Source organism: Cervus elaphus, chromosome 16 (genome assembly GCF_910594005.1).
Source record: "Cervus elaphus chromosome 16, mCerEla1.1, whole genome shotgun sequence".
Classification (NCBI taxonomy): Eukaryota; Metazoa; Chordata; class Mammalia; order Artiodactyla; family Cervidae; genus Cervus; species Cervus elaphus.
In genome coordinates this window covers 18,976,132-18,990,499 of record NC_057830.1, presented here as the reverse complement: position 1 = coordinate 18,990,499, position 14,368 = coordinate 18,976,132, and positions in this window count along the sequence as shown.

Below are 14,368 nucleotides of genomic sequence, written 5' to 3'. Positions count from 1 at the left end.
AAATTTTTGTTGTATTACTTTTCACAAAACTCTCCTGCAGTTTCTAATCTCTGCAAATATCAAAGTGATTTCAAAATCACTAATTCAAGAGATAAACTCTAAACTAAAGATTAGCATGTGTAGAACCAAAAGCAGAAGCAAATACCCCTATGGTTATTTCCAGTTGTTTGATATGATTAATGCTGTATTCAAATAGCCACATAATATTTGCGAAGTACATGATAATTCTAACCATTTATAAATTAGAGCGTACACTTTTAAATATGTTCCTTATTCATGAAGTTATTGCTCCAAAAGTCTTACTTTGATATTTTTCCTAAATGCTTACTGGCACTTTTTAGAATTCAGACATTCTTGAGAATTTTAATGGCAGTTTTGAAATGAAATTCATGACTTTATTCATGTGTGCAAAATTTCCCATACTGGATATGAGCAGATACCTTGTGGGAAAAAATGCCAGTGTCTGAAGATCTTGTGAATTAAATGGAAGAACAATCCTAATGGTAATTATCAATCTTAAGGAACACAGAAAAATATCTTTGAATATAAAATGTCAACTGTAAGTTACAGTTGAAGAGCATGAATCTTATATGGTTGAGCCTTGCTTTAAATCACAACTTTGATTCATAAATATTTGTTCATTTATTCAGCAAATATGCCCTGCATACAAGCACTGTGCTGCAAAACTACAGGCAGACTGTTTTAATTACTCTAAGTTTTATTTCATTACTTTAAAAAGTGGCTAATATTGTTTAGCCACTAGTCACTAAAAAGTGACTATGACATCTATATTCGTACTCATCATACAAGGACAAATAAAAGGAATATAAGAGTCCCATTTTGCAATGAATTTGTGGTCAAATTCCCAAACCTTAGATTAAGAAACGTCATCTATGTTTTTAAAATGAGTTGATCATGATGGTGAAGAATTTATAACAGTTTTGCATTAGTAGATTTCTTCTATAAATCAAAGAGCAGTGTAACTATAACAGAATGAATATCATTATTTTGGTGTAAGAATGTGGTTAAACCAACTCCAATCTCTCCATACTGGTTGTAGAAGTACCTCATGCTTATGCTTCTTCTTAGTTTTAGAGTTTTGCTCTTTTTTTTTTTTTTAAGCTCTGTAATATTTACCCTCATGAACCATCTAGTTTTCCAAATGTATACAATGTATGAAGATGCTTCTATTGCGGAACAACTTTGAGTCTCATCCACAGGTTGGGTCAGAAGCAGCTGGAAGTTTTTCTTACTATGAAACAACAACAACAAAAGATCCTGCAGTGTACTAGATGCCTGAATAAAGAATATACTGGACCATCCTGTTCCTGGGTTAGAAATAAGTACATGGCATTCTATCTTAAGAATGCGCAATATAGGGCATCAGCATACTACCTCTTTATGCATGTAACTCAACTCTTCTCCTTCCCACTGTTGAGTCAAATTGTATTTATTTACCGAGTTCAAGTATAAGAAAGGGGAAAATATGTTATTTGCTGAAACTGTGGCCAGTGGTTTGAGACACACATTTAGGGTCCAACTGAGAACCAAGATAAGATTGCAGGTGTTTCTTCCATCTTTGAGGCATATGTGTCAAATGCTTATTGAATACAATTTCTATTACTATGATATTAAAGGGTAGAACAGATTTTAGGGGACATGTACATAGATCTTGGCACCAGTGGAAGTCCATGTTTATTAAATGAATGATTTTCATGTAAGGTAAAGGATAGCTCACTCAACTAAACATAAGTCATTTTTTACTATATGATTTCCTCCTGTAAATTGCTTTACCTTCTGAAGAAATCAGTGTATGGAAGGGGACACTGACATTGGACTATATCATCAGAGTAGACCAAGGCTGACTGAGGTGTAGGATGATCAATGATCTAAGATGTGTCCTGGAGTAAAAGTCATTGCCAAGCTAGCTGAGCAAATAAAATATGTTCCCCAGGACTTGACCTGGGAGTCAGGACATGCTTGTTGGCAGCACGCCACAAAGAAATAAATGAAGTGAAGCTGAATCATGTCAATGGCAGAACACAAGGAGGAAGATCTTCAAACTGCTGTAGGTGAAGTCCCCAGAGCCACCTTGGCTTTAGCAATACTAAGAGCACTGAATAAAATACTAGAACACTTTCTCAGTGGTGCCAAATAAATAAGGTGGATTCTTTACTGCTGAGCCACAGGGGAAGCCCAACATTGGCCATACAAAGGATATATAATGAACTTTAATGTATCATTTGTGATGTGTTTCTATCCATGGTGCTGTGTGCTTAGCCACTCAGTCCTGTCTGACTCTTTGTGATAACATGGGCTGTAGTCCACCAGGCTCCTCTGTCCATGCGGATCCTCCAGGCAAGAATATTGGAGTGGATTGCCTGTAATATTCTCCTGAGAAGAGAATATTCTCTTTCGAGTCTCTGAGAAGATCCTCCAGAGGATCTTCCCAACTCAGGGCTCGAACCCAGGTCTCCAACATTGCAGGTGGATTCATTACCATCTGAGCCACTGGGGAAGCCCAAGAGTACTGGAGTGGGCTGACTATCCCTCCTGCAGGGGACCTTCCCAACCCAGGGATCAAACTGGGGTCTCCTGAATTGCAGGCAGATTCTTTAGCAGCTGAGATACCAGGGAAGCAATCCATGGTGGGCTGAATGTAAACCAGAATTATCAGAGATAAACAAAACACACGCTAAGGCAGGCTCTCCAAATTATGCAGATTGTTCTTTCCAAAGGAAGGGCGAGATTTATTCTTATCAAAAGGGCTAAAGCAAACTTGCCTTTCTGAATCATGAAAGATCTTATAAACCACAGAACTCTGGTATAGAAACAATTGTTTCCTCAAGATAACCGATGATATGATTTTTATCATAACATAAGGCAACCTAGAAACTTTTCCAGATTACTAGAACCAGACATATTTCACTGTCAGAGAATTATTCCTTATTTCAACCTGAAATCCGTCTGCCTGTTACCATTTATCCATCCTTTCCTCTTAGGACGTTTGCGGACTTCTGATTAAGTCTTGGAGCTTCCCTGGTGGCTCAACAGTTAAGAATCTCCCTGTAATGCAGGAGACACAGCAGAAGAGACATGGGTTTAATTTCTGGGTCAGGAAGATCCCCTGGAGGAGGAAATCCAACCCACTCCAGTATTCTTGCCTGGAAAATGCTATGGACAGAGGAGTACGGTGAGCTGCAGTCCATAAGGGTCACAAAGAGTTGAACATGACTGAACACACAGCACAATTAAGTTTTACCACATGGACCTTAAGATCAGATCTATACATTCCTGAAGTATTTTCCTGGGGTTATATATTTATGTCTCTTTTGCTCAAAGAACTAAGGCCAAATAAAATTATTCTCTGCTTTAAAGAAAAAAAGTGTAACTACTTGTCACAAAAAGGTCAATGATGAAGAGAGGAGGATTGTTCCCAAAATAATTTGGTTTCCTCAGAGTTCACTGAAATTGTCTATTTAATTTACACAGAAAGAAATATAAAAACCTGATAAAGTTGTCCCCATCAGAAGATGATACCTCTTTCCTATGTTATTCTTACACAAATATGGATAAAATAATTACTTTTAGGAACTACTGCAATAAATATAAGGCTTAAAGGGACAAGCAGAACAACACTAAATTCTAGTGAATTTGTTTTAAAAAATGCAGATGGGGGTAGATTTGAAAGATGATATCCAAAACTTTGGCTACCTGATGCAAAGGGCTGACTCATTGGAAAAGAACATGGTGCTGGGGAAGATTTGAGGGCAAGAGGGGTGGGCAACAGAGGATGAGATAGTTGGACAGCATCATCAATTCAACGAACATCTATTTCTGCTTTATTAACTATGCCAAAACCTTTGACTCTGTGAATCAAAATAAACTGGAAAATTCTGAAAGAGATGGGAATACCAGACCACCTGACCTGCCTCTTCAGAAATCTGTGTTCAGGCCAAGAAGCAACAGTTAGAACTGGACATGGAACAACAGACTGGTTCCAAATAGGAAAAGGAGTACGTCAAGGCTGTATATTGTCACCCTGCTTATTTAACTTATACACAGAGTATATCATGAGAAATGCTGGGCTGGATGAAGCACAAGCTGGAATCAAGATTTCTGGGAGAAATATCAATAATCTCAGATATGCAAATGACAGCACCCTTATGCCAGAAAGTGAAGAAGAACTAAAGAGCCTCTTGATGAAACTGAAAGAGCAGAGTGAAAAAGTTGGCTTAAAACTCAACATTCAGAAAACAAAGATTATGCTATCCAGTCCTATCACTTCATGACAAATAGATGGAGAATCAGTGGACACAGTGGCAGACTTTATTTTTAGGGCTTAAAAATCACTGCAGATGGTGACTGCAGCCATGAAATTAAAAGACACTTACTCCCTGGGAGAAAAGTTATGACCAACCTAGACAGCTTATTAAAAAGCAGATATATTACTTTGACAACAAAAGTCTGTCTATTCAATGCTATGGTTTTTCCAGTAGTCATGTATGGACGTGAGAGTTGGACTACAAAGAAAGCTGAGCACTGAAGAATTGATGCTTTTGAACTGTAGTGTTGGAAAAGACTCTTGAGATTCCCTTGGACAGCAAGGAGATCCAACCAGTCCATCCTAAGAGAAATTGGTCCTGAATATTCATTGGAAGGACTGATGTTGAAGCTGAAACTCCAGTACTTTGGCCACCTGATGTGAAAAACTGACTCATTTGAAAAGACCCTGATGCTGGGAAAGATTGAAAGTGGGAGGAGAAAGGGATGACAGAGGATGAGATGGTTGGATGGCATAACTAACTCAATGGACATGATTTTGAGTCAACTCTGGGAGATGGTGATGAACAGGGAGGCATCACGTGCTGCAGTCCATGGGGTGGCAAAGAGTCGGACATGAATGAGTGACTGAACTGAACTGAACTAAATTAGGTGATGAGGGAGAAACTTCATGAATCGAGATAGCAGCCTTATAAAAGAGGTCTAGAGTGCTCCCTCACCAACTCCCACCATGTGAAGATATTTGAGAAGTTGGCAGTCTGCAACATGGAAGAAAGTCCTCCCCAGAATATGACCATGCTGGCATCCTGATCTTGGACTTGCTGTCTCCAAAACAGTGAACAAAATATGTCTGCTGTTTATGAGCCACCTGGTCTATGGCATTTTGTTATAGCTGCAAGTATGGCCTAAGATACTATTATTGATACATTAATATGAATCAGTCTCTTTACCTATAAAACAGGCAGTTAAGTTCATGAACAGCATTAAACTTGTTCACATGATAAAATTACTTTGCTTGATGCAAGGTGTTTTGTCAATAAATCATATCAGTGTGTATTTCTTTATTGAAAGAATGTAAGAAAAAAAAAATACTAGAGAAGCCTTACCTGCCATATAATAACAACAGTTCAGTTCAGTTCAGTCACTCAGTCATGTCCAACTCTTTGCAACCCCATAAACTGCAGCACGCCAGGCCTCCCTGTCCATCACCAACTCCTGGAGTTTACTCAAACTCATGTCCATCGAGTTGGTGATGCCATCCAACCATCTCATCCTCTGTCATTCACTTCTCCTCCTGCCCCAATCCCTCCCAACATCAGGGTCTTTTCCAATGAGTTCTGATTTATGAGAACTAACTAAACATGGTAATCTTGAGAAGAGAGTTAAAAACAAATTGAAATGTCAGATAATCTAAATTCAAGAGACTTTTAGGTTATTCTTTCCTTTAAATCATTCCTTGTTTCTTTCAAAATCTAACACTAGGTAGACATTGCTAGGAATTTTTCCCAAGTGAAATATAGACATTAATAATAGGATTGATATATCTACAAAGTTTTTTAAAAACTTCAGTCCATGTTATTCCTGTGGAAAAGATACACACCACAGTCTACAAGGCAACATACCAAGAATACAGTTTTGCCCTTTCTCCTACATACAGACTTGCTAGTTTCCAACAACAACCTGGAAAGGACTTACACCATCAATTTTACTGGTTCTCAGGCCTTCAGACTCACATTGATAACTATAACATTGTCTCTCCTTGGTCTCCGGTTTGCTAACTTCAGATCTTGTAACGTGTCAGCCTCTGTAATCACATGAGTCAATTTCTTATAATACTTACTATATGTAATAAGATATAAGCATTTCCTATTAGTTCAATTTCTCTGGAGAACCCAGACTAATATATTGCTATCACAGAAATATTTACTAGAGTTTTTTCTAGCTATAGTTTCATTTTTTTTTTCTTTTTTAATTTTTTTATTAGTTGGAGGCTAATTACTTCACAACATTTCAGTGGGTTTTGTCATACATTGATATGAATCAGCCATAGATTTACACTTATTCCCCATCCCGATCCCCCCTCCCATCTCCCTCTCCACCCGATTCCTCTGGGTCTTCCCAGTGCACCAGGCCAGAGCACTTGTCTCATGCATCCCACCTGGGCTGGTGATCTGTTTCACCATAGATAGTATACATGCTGTTCTTTTGAAACATCCCACCCTCACCTTCTCCCACAGAGTTCAAAAGTCTGTTCTGTATTTCTGTGTCTCTTTTTCTGTTTTGCATATAGGGTTATCGTTATCACCTTTCTAAATTCCATATATATGTGTTAGTATGCTGTAATGTTCTTTATCTTTCTGGCTTACTTCACTCTGTATAAGGGGCTCCAGTTTCATCCATCTCATTAGGACTGGTTCAAATGAATTCTTTTTGACGGCTGAGTAAAATTCCATGGTGTATATGTACCACAGCTTCCTTATCCATTCATCTGCTGATGGGCATCTAGGTTGCTTCCATGTCTTGGCTATTATAAACAGTGCTGCGATGAACATTGGGGTGCATGTGTCTCTTTCAGATCTGGTTTCCTCAGTGTGTATGCCCAGAAGTGGTATTGCTGGGTCATATGGCAGTTCTATTTCCAGTTTTTTAACGAATCTCCACACTGTTTTCCATAGTGGCTGTACTAGTTTGCATTCCCACCAACAGTGTAAGAGGGTTCCCTTTTCTCCACAGCCTCTCCAGCATTTATTGCTTGTAGACTTTTGGATAGCAGCCATCCTGACTGGTGTGTAATGGTACCTCATTGTGGTTTTGATTTGCATTTCTCTAATAATGAGTGATGTTGAGCACCTTTTCATGTGTTTGTTAGCCATCTGTATGTCTTCTTTGGAGAAATGTCTGTTTAGTTCTTTGGCCCACTTTTTGATTGGGTCATTTATTTTTCTGGAATTGAGCTGCAGGAGTTGCTTGTATATTTTTGAGATTAATCCTTTGTCTGTTTCTTCATTTGCTATTATTTTCTCCCAATCTGACGGCTGTCTTTTCACCTTACTTATAGTTTCTTTTGTAGTGCAAATGCTTTTAAGTTTCATTAGATCCCATTTGTTTAGTTTTGCTTTTATTTCCAATATTCTGGGAGGTGGGTCATAGAGGATCTTGCTGTGATTTATGTCGGAGAGTGTTTTGCCTATGTTCTCCTCTAGGAGTTTTATAGTTTCTGGTCTTACATTTAGACCTTTAATCCATTTTGAGTTTATTTTTGTGTATGGTGTTAGAAAGTGTTCTAGTTTCATTCTTTTGCAAGTGGTTGACCAGTTTTCCCAGCACCACTTGTTAAAGAGGTTGTCTTTTTTCCATTGTATATCCTTGCCTCCTTTGTCAAAGATAAGGTGTCCATAGGTTCGTGGATTTATCTCTGGGCTTTCTATTCTGTTCCATTGGTCTATATTTCTGTCTTTGTGCCAGTACCACACTGTCTTGATGACTGTGGCTTTGTAGTAGAGTCTGAAGTCAGGCAGGTTGATTCCTCCAGTTCCATTCTTCTTTTTCAAGATTACTTTGGCTATTCGAGGTTTTTTGTATTTCCATACAAATTGTGAAATTCTTTGGTCTAGTTCTGTGAAAAATACCGTTGGTAGCTTGATAGGGATTGCATTGAATCTATAGATTGCTTTGGGTAGAATAGCCATTTTGACAATATTGATTCTTCCAATCCATGAACACGGTATGTTTCTCCATCTGTTTGTGTCCTCTTTGATTTCTTTCATCAGTGTTTTATAGTTTTCTATGTATAGGTCTTTTGTTTCTTTAGGTAGATATACTCCTAAGTATTTTATTCTTTTTGTTGCAATGGTGAATGGTATTGTTTCCTTAATTTCTCTTTCTGTTTTTTCATTGTTAGTATATAGGAATGCAAGGGATTTCTGTGTGTTAATTTTATATCCTGCAACTTTACTATATTCATTGATTAGTTCTAGTAATTTTCTGGTAGAGTCTTTAGGGTTTTCTATATAGAGGATCATGTCATCTGCAAACAGTGAGAGTTTCACTTCTTCTTTTCCTATCTGGATTCCTTTTACTTCTTTTTCTGCTCTGATTGCTGTGGCCAAAACTTCCAACACTATGTTGAACAGTAGTGGTGAGAGTGAGCACCCTTGTCTTGTTCCTGATTTCAGGGGAAATGCTTTCAATTTTTCATATTTATCTATTTAGTCTGTCTAAGGAGAAGGAAATGGCAACCCACTCCAGTGTTCTTGCCTGGAGAATCCCAGGGACGGGGGAGCCTGGTCGGCTGCCGTCTATGGGGTCGCACAGAGTCGGACACGACTGAGCGACTTAGCAGCAGCGGTCTATCTAAAGTATCCTGGCTTATGAGTATTTTTCGGCATTTCGAAGTTGTCTGAATCAAGTTGGATTTTTGAGTCTTTTAAATCAGTTTAACCTTATTTAAAGTCAGATTTCAATACTGAAATCATATTATACACATGATGATTATGTCATGATGTAACTGAACTTCACATCAAAGGATTATCTAATGCCATTAGAAATATGTTAAAAAAATTCAAAGTATAGAGGGCTCTTTATCAATTAATTTAGTGTACGAGCTGTAAAGATTCCTTTATTGTTTCTCACTTAGAATGTGGCGAATAACTTATCACTTGTTATATGTGAGGCACTCTGCCATATTTTTCATTTGCATCATCATATTTGATTCTCATAATTATTTCTCCTTTACAGATGAGGAAATGGAAGCATACAGAGGTTAAGGAATCTATCAAAAATAAACAGAAAATAAATAGTCAATTATAGATTTGAATCCAGGATCTCTCTCTCTCTCTCTCTCTCTATATATATATATATATATATATTATATATATATATATATCAGTTCAGTTCAGTCGTTCAGTCGTGTCTGACTCTTTGCAACCCCATGAATTGCAGCACGCCAGGCCTCCCTGTCCATCACCAACTCCTGGAGTTTACTAAAACTCATGCCCATCGAGTCGGTGATGCCATCCAGCCATCTCATCCTCTATCGTCCCCTTCTCCTCCTGCCCCCAATCCCTCCCAGCATCAGGGTCTTTTCCAATGAGTCAACTCTTCGCATGAGGTGAAGTATTGGAGTTTCAGCTTCAGCATCAGTCCTTATATATATGTCCATAATATACGTACACCATATTATGTCTTGTTCTCCATTAAAAGCCTTGTTCTCTATATAAATATTTATTTAAACTTGCTGATACGGGTTTTCATATTCAAACCTTTGAGGAAGGTACTGCTGTTTGTGTTCACCATGATTGGAGTCACCATGTGGCTCAATGCCACATCCCTCCCCATTTATGTCAGCACTAGTTATAATAATTGTGATATTGGGTGTTTTGAAGTACCAAAAAAATGTCTTTTTATTTAATTTTAATATCTTAAATTACTAGGTAGCCATATGCTAAATTGTCAATATAGACTGATTCTGATACACAAGACTGGCAATTTCATATGGGTCAAGTTATTATAAATGAGATTGAACTTTTTCAGTTTTTAATATTTTAAAATCTTCCATGAATTTACTATCGAAGCTGTTTTTCCTAACCCTGTTTATTTTTCTTATCAATTTGTATGAGCTTTGAACATAAGAAGAATTCTGACCTAAGAAGAAATTTGATGGACAGATAAGGGTAATAAAACATAACAGATAATGTTCATACTTCAATATAAAAATTAATGTTTTGGAGGTGATTTTGTTGTTAGCTAGAAACAATAAACCACAGACACATACGTACAGACATTTAAATTACATTGTTAAGGTGAGTAAGATATTTTATAATTTTATATTAAATTATTCTAAGTTAAATAACATCATGTGCAAAATAAATGCAAAGTAATAACATTACTTTATATTATACATAATAAATATATATATATTATAAAAATGAAATAAATGCAAGTGCAAAGTGAATGTCCATATATTTATTATTCTTAGCATTTTACTAATTTACAGTAACTTTGGTTCAAAGTTGAAATAACAACTTTATTTACTATACCCATTTAAATCCAGAAAATCAAGCTTTTGTGTAATGGGAAAAAGAGAAGCAGTGGGGGCAAACAGTATTCAGGATAAATACTACACATTTTTAAATATAAATCATGTGTACAGAACCTAAAATAAATAGTTAAATATCTTAAGAAACATATACTTGCTTATTCACAAGTGAATAAGTGAATTCACAAGTGAATAATTTAAATTTTAGAAACATATGCAAATGTATTTTCTCTTTTTCATTTTAAATAATTTCCATAGATGTCTTTCATTACTGCATCTTTAAAATATACTTACTGTGTACATTTTTTTAAGATAGTAACTTAAAAATTCTCATTGTTAAGATTTTTCTTGATTCTTAGGAAAGAAATGGATGAAATGATTAGTGTTAACTACAGAAGAATACTATTACTGAATCAATTACTGAAATAACTAATTATATCATTTGCATACTTTGTAAATTTAATCTTGATAATCACACTGGAATTTTATTAGCAGTAAACTGTGTGCAAACTAAAAGTAATTTTAAAAATTCCCAAAGTACTCATAAGTATTGTGTGGTAACTTTGTGAAGTATCAACTTGACTAGACTGAACTCAGCTCAGTTCAGTTCAGTTGACTTGCTCAGTCTTGTCCGACTCTTGTGACCACATGGACTGCAGCATACCAGGCCTCCCTGTCCATACCAAATGCTAGAGTCCATTCAAACTCATGTCCATTGAGTCGGTGATGCCATCGGACCATCTCACCCTCTGCCGTGCCCTTCTCCTCCTGCCTTCAATCTTTCCCAGCATCAGGGTCTTTTCAAATGAGTCAGTTATTCGCATCAGGTGGCCAAAGTATTGGCGTTTCAGCTTCAGCATCAGTCCTTCCAATGAATATACAGGACTGATTTTCTTTAGGATGGGCTGGTTGGATCTCCTTGCAGTCCAAGGGACTCTCAAGAATCTTCTTCAACACTACAGTTCAAAAGCATCAATTCTTCGGCGCTCAGCTTTCTTTGTAATCCAACTCTCACATCCATACATGAATACTGGAAAAACCATAGCTTTGACTAGACAGACCTTTCTTGGCAAAGTAATGTCTCTGCTTTTTAATAAGCTGTCTAGGTTGGTTATAAGTTTTCTTCCAAGGAGCAAGTGTCTTTTAATTTCAGGGCTGGCTGCAGTCACCATCAGCAGTGATTTTGGAGAATAAAAATAAATAAATAAAAAAAATAAAATCTGTCACTGTTTCCATCGTTTCTCCATCTATCTGCCATGAAGTGATGGGACAGGATGCCATGATCTTAGTTTTCTGAATGTTGAGCTTTAAGCCAACTGTTTCACTCTCCTCTTTCACTTTCATCAAGAGGCTCTTTAGTTCTTCTTCACTTTCTGCCATAAGGGTGGTGTCATCTGCATATCTGAAGTTACTGATATTTATCCTGGCAATCTTGATTCCAGCTTATGCCTCATCCAGCCCAGCATTTCCCATGCTATCCTCTGCATATAAGTCAAATAAGCAGGGTGACAGTATACAGCCTTGACGTACTCCTTTACCTACTTGGAACCAGTCTGTTGTTCCCTGTTCAGTTCTAACTGTTACTACCTGACCTACATACAGATTTCTCAGGAGGCAGGTCAGGTGGTCTGGTATTCCCATCTCTTGAAGAACTGTCCACAGTTTGCTGTGATTCACACAGTTAAATGCTTTGGCATAGTTAATAAAGCAGAAGTAGATATTTTTCTGGAATTCTCTTGCTTTTTTGATGATCAAATGGATGCTGACAATTTGATCTCTGTATCCTCTGCCTTTTCTAAAACCAGCTTGAACATCTAGAAGTTCACAATTCATGTATTGCTGAAGCCTGGCTTGGTGAATTTTGAGCATTACTTTACTAGCATGTGAGATGAGTGCAATTGTGTGGTAGTTCGAGCATTCTTTGGCATTGCTTTCTTTGGGATTGGAATGAAATCTGACCTTTTCCTGTCCTGTGGCCACTGCTGAGTTTTCCAAATTTGCTGGCATATTGAGTGCAGCACTTTCACAGCATCATCTTTTAGGACTTTAAATAGCTCAACTGGAATTCCATCACCTCCACTAGCTTTGTTTGTAATGATGCTTCCTAAGGTCTACTTGACTTCACATTCCAGGTTGTCTGGCTCTAGGTGAGTGATCACACCATCGTGATTATCTGGGTCATGAAGATCTTTTTTGTACAGTTCTTCTGTGTATTCTTGCCACCTCTTCTTAATATCTTCTGCTTCTGTTACTTCCATAGCATTTCTGTCCTTTATTGTGCCCATTTTGCATGAGATGTCCCTTGGTATCTCTAGTCTCTAAATGTAGTTCAGCCTCCTCTGTTGCTTGGCACTGGTGGCTGAACTACATATCCCCAAATTTGCCTTCTTATATGTTTCTGTTTACAAGAGATTTCTATGAAAGGCAAAGTAAAGTAGCAGCCATTAAACAGCTCACACAGGTTGCCACTCATCTGTTGGCTCACTTCTTTGGCAGAAGGAAGTTGCAGAGCCTTCTCAGGATTTTCCTTCTCTTTTCTGACCTCAAGGCCAGGTCTGCAGGTTCATCTAGATGAGGAAAGTACCCTGGCTCCTACAAGATACCTATACCATCTAGGTCAGAGCAACGAGAACTGATGTGAATTTTTATGCATATCTGTGTGTTCTAGTTTGTGTTTGTGGATCCAGGCTGTTCTGGTTCTGCTTCTCTAACTGAATCTTGACTGACACAGGCACAAAATGATTAAAGAGTGGATACCAACCCCTGTGCCACATTAGTGCTTGACTCAGAGTTTGGCCAATACCTGAACCTCATATTCTGTAACATAAATGTTCTATCTCAAAGGCACCAGATCCTGTTTAATTACTGAGATAAAAAACAGCTAACAAAGTCAAGAAGTCAAACAACTTTTTAAATGAACCCATTAGTTCCAGATACAATCTCAGTATATTTAGCCTTCTTTACTCTTGACATCTGTTATACACTTACCAGCAACGAGTTAATGCTCTCATTCCTGTCATATTCGAGCACAATGAACATAAACGTATTTACATACACACATGGCAGGCTACAGTTGCAAAAGAGTCAGACACTATTGAGCAATTAAGCACAGCACAGCATGTACACATACACACACGTATACACAGAAAAAGAGAGAGTGCGCAAACAAGTGAGTGCTCTTTTTGCAATAAATTAACTAGTGTGGTTAATTTACTAGTGTGGTTAATCCCTGTTGGTTCGGTGGTAAAGACTCCGCCTGTCAATACAGGAGACACAAGTTCGATCCCTGGGTTGGGAAGATCCCCTGGAGAAGGAAATGGCAACCCATTCCAGTATTCTTTTCTGGGAAACCCCACAGACAGAGGAGGTTGCTGGACAACAGCCCATGGGGTCACAAAAGAGTCAGACAATTTAGCAACTGTAACAACTAGTGTGCTATAGAGTTGACTTTTGAAACCCATCCTATCTCTAGTCTCTAACTACCATCCTTGATATTCCTAAAATAAAAGTTATATGTACAACTAAATATAGAAGCAAATTACAAATATTTCAAATATATAGTATATCATGTATCTTCTACATTCTCTTTAGTATCCATATATCTTCCCTTTTAATAGGGATTCAGAGAGAAAAAGCAAATAGTGTATGGTCTCGAAGCTATTTTTTTAAAATAGAGGATAACATATTTTGGATGTATAATACCTGTCAAGATCTTTATATGCTGTAGGAGGCAAACTAAATACCCACCTCCAAAGGTGGAATCCATATGTTACATAATATAGCAAAGGGGACTTTACAGATGTGATTAAAATGACAGACCTTGAGATGGGGAGAGTACCCAAGACTATCCAGATGGGTCAAATCTAACCACATGAGTCTTTAAGAATGGAGAACCTTTCCCAGGTCAGGAACATATCCAGCCCTAGATTCTTCAGAAAGAATCCTATAAACGCCTTCCTTTTAGCCCAGTGATATCCATACTTGACTTGTGATTTACAGAATTGTAAAATTGTAAAAAAGAAAAAAAAATGTAAAAAAAGTTTTATT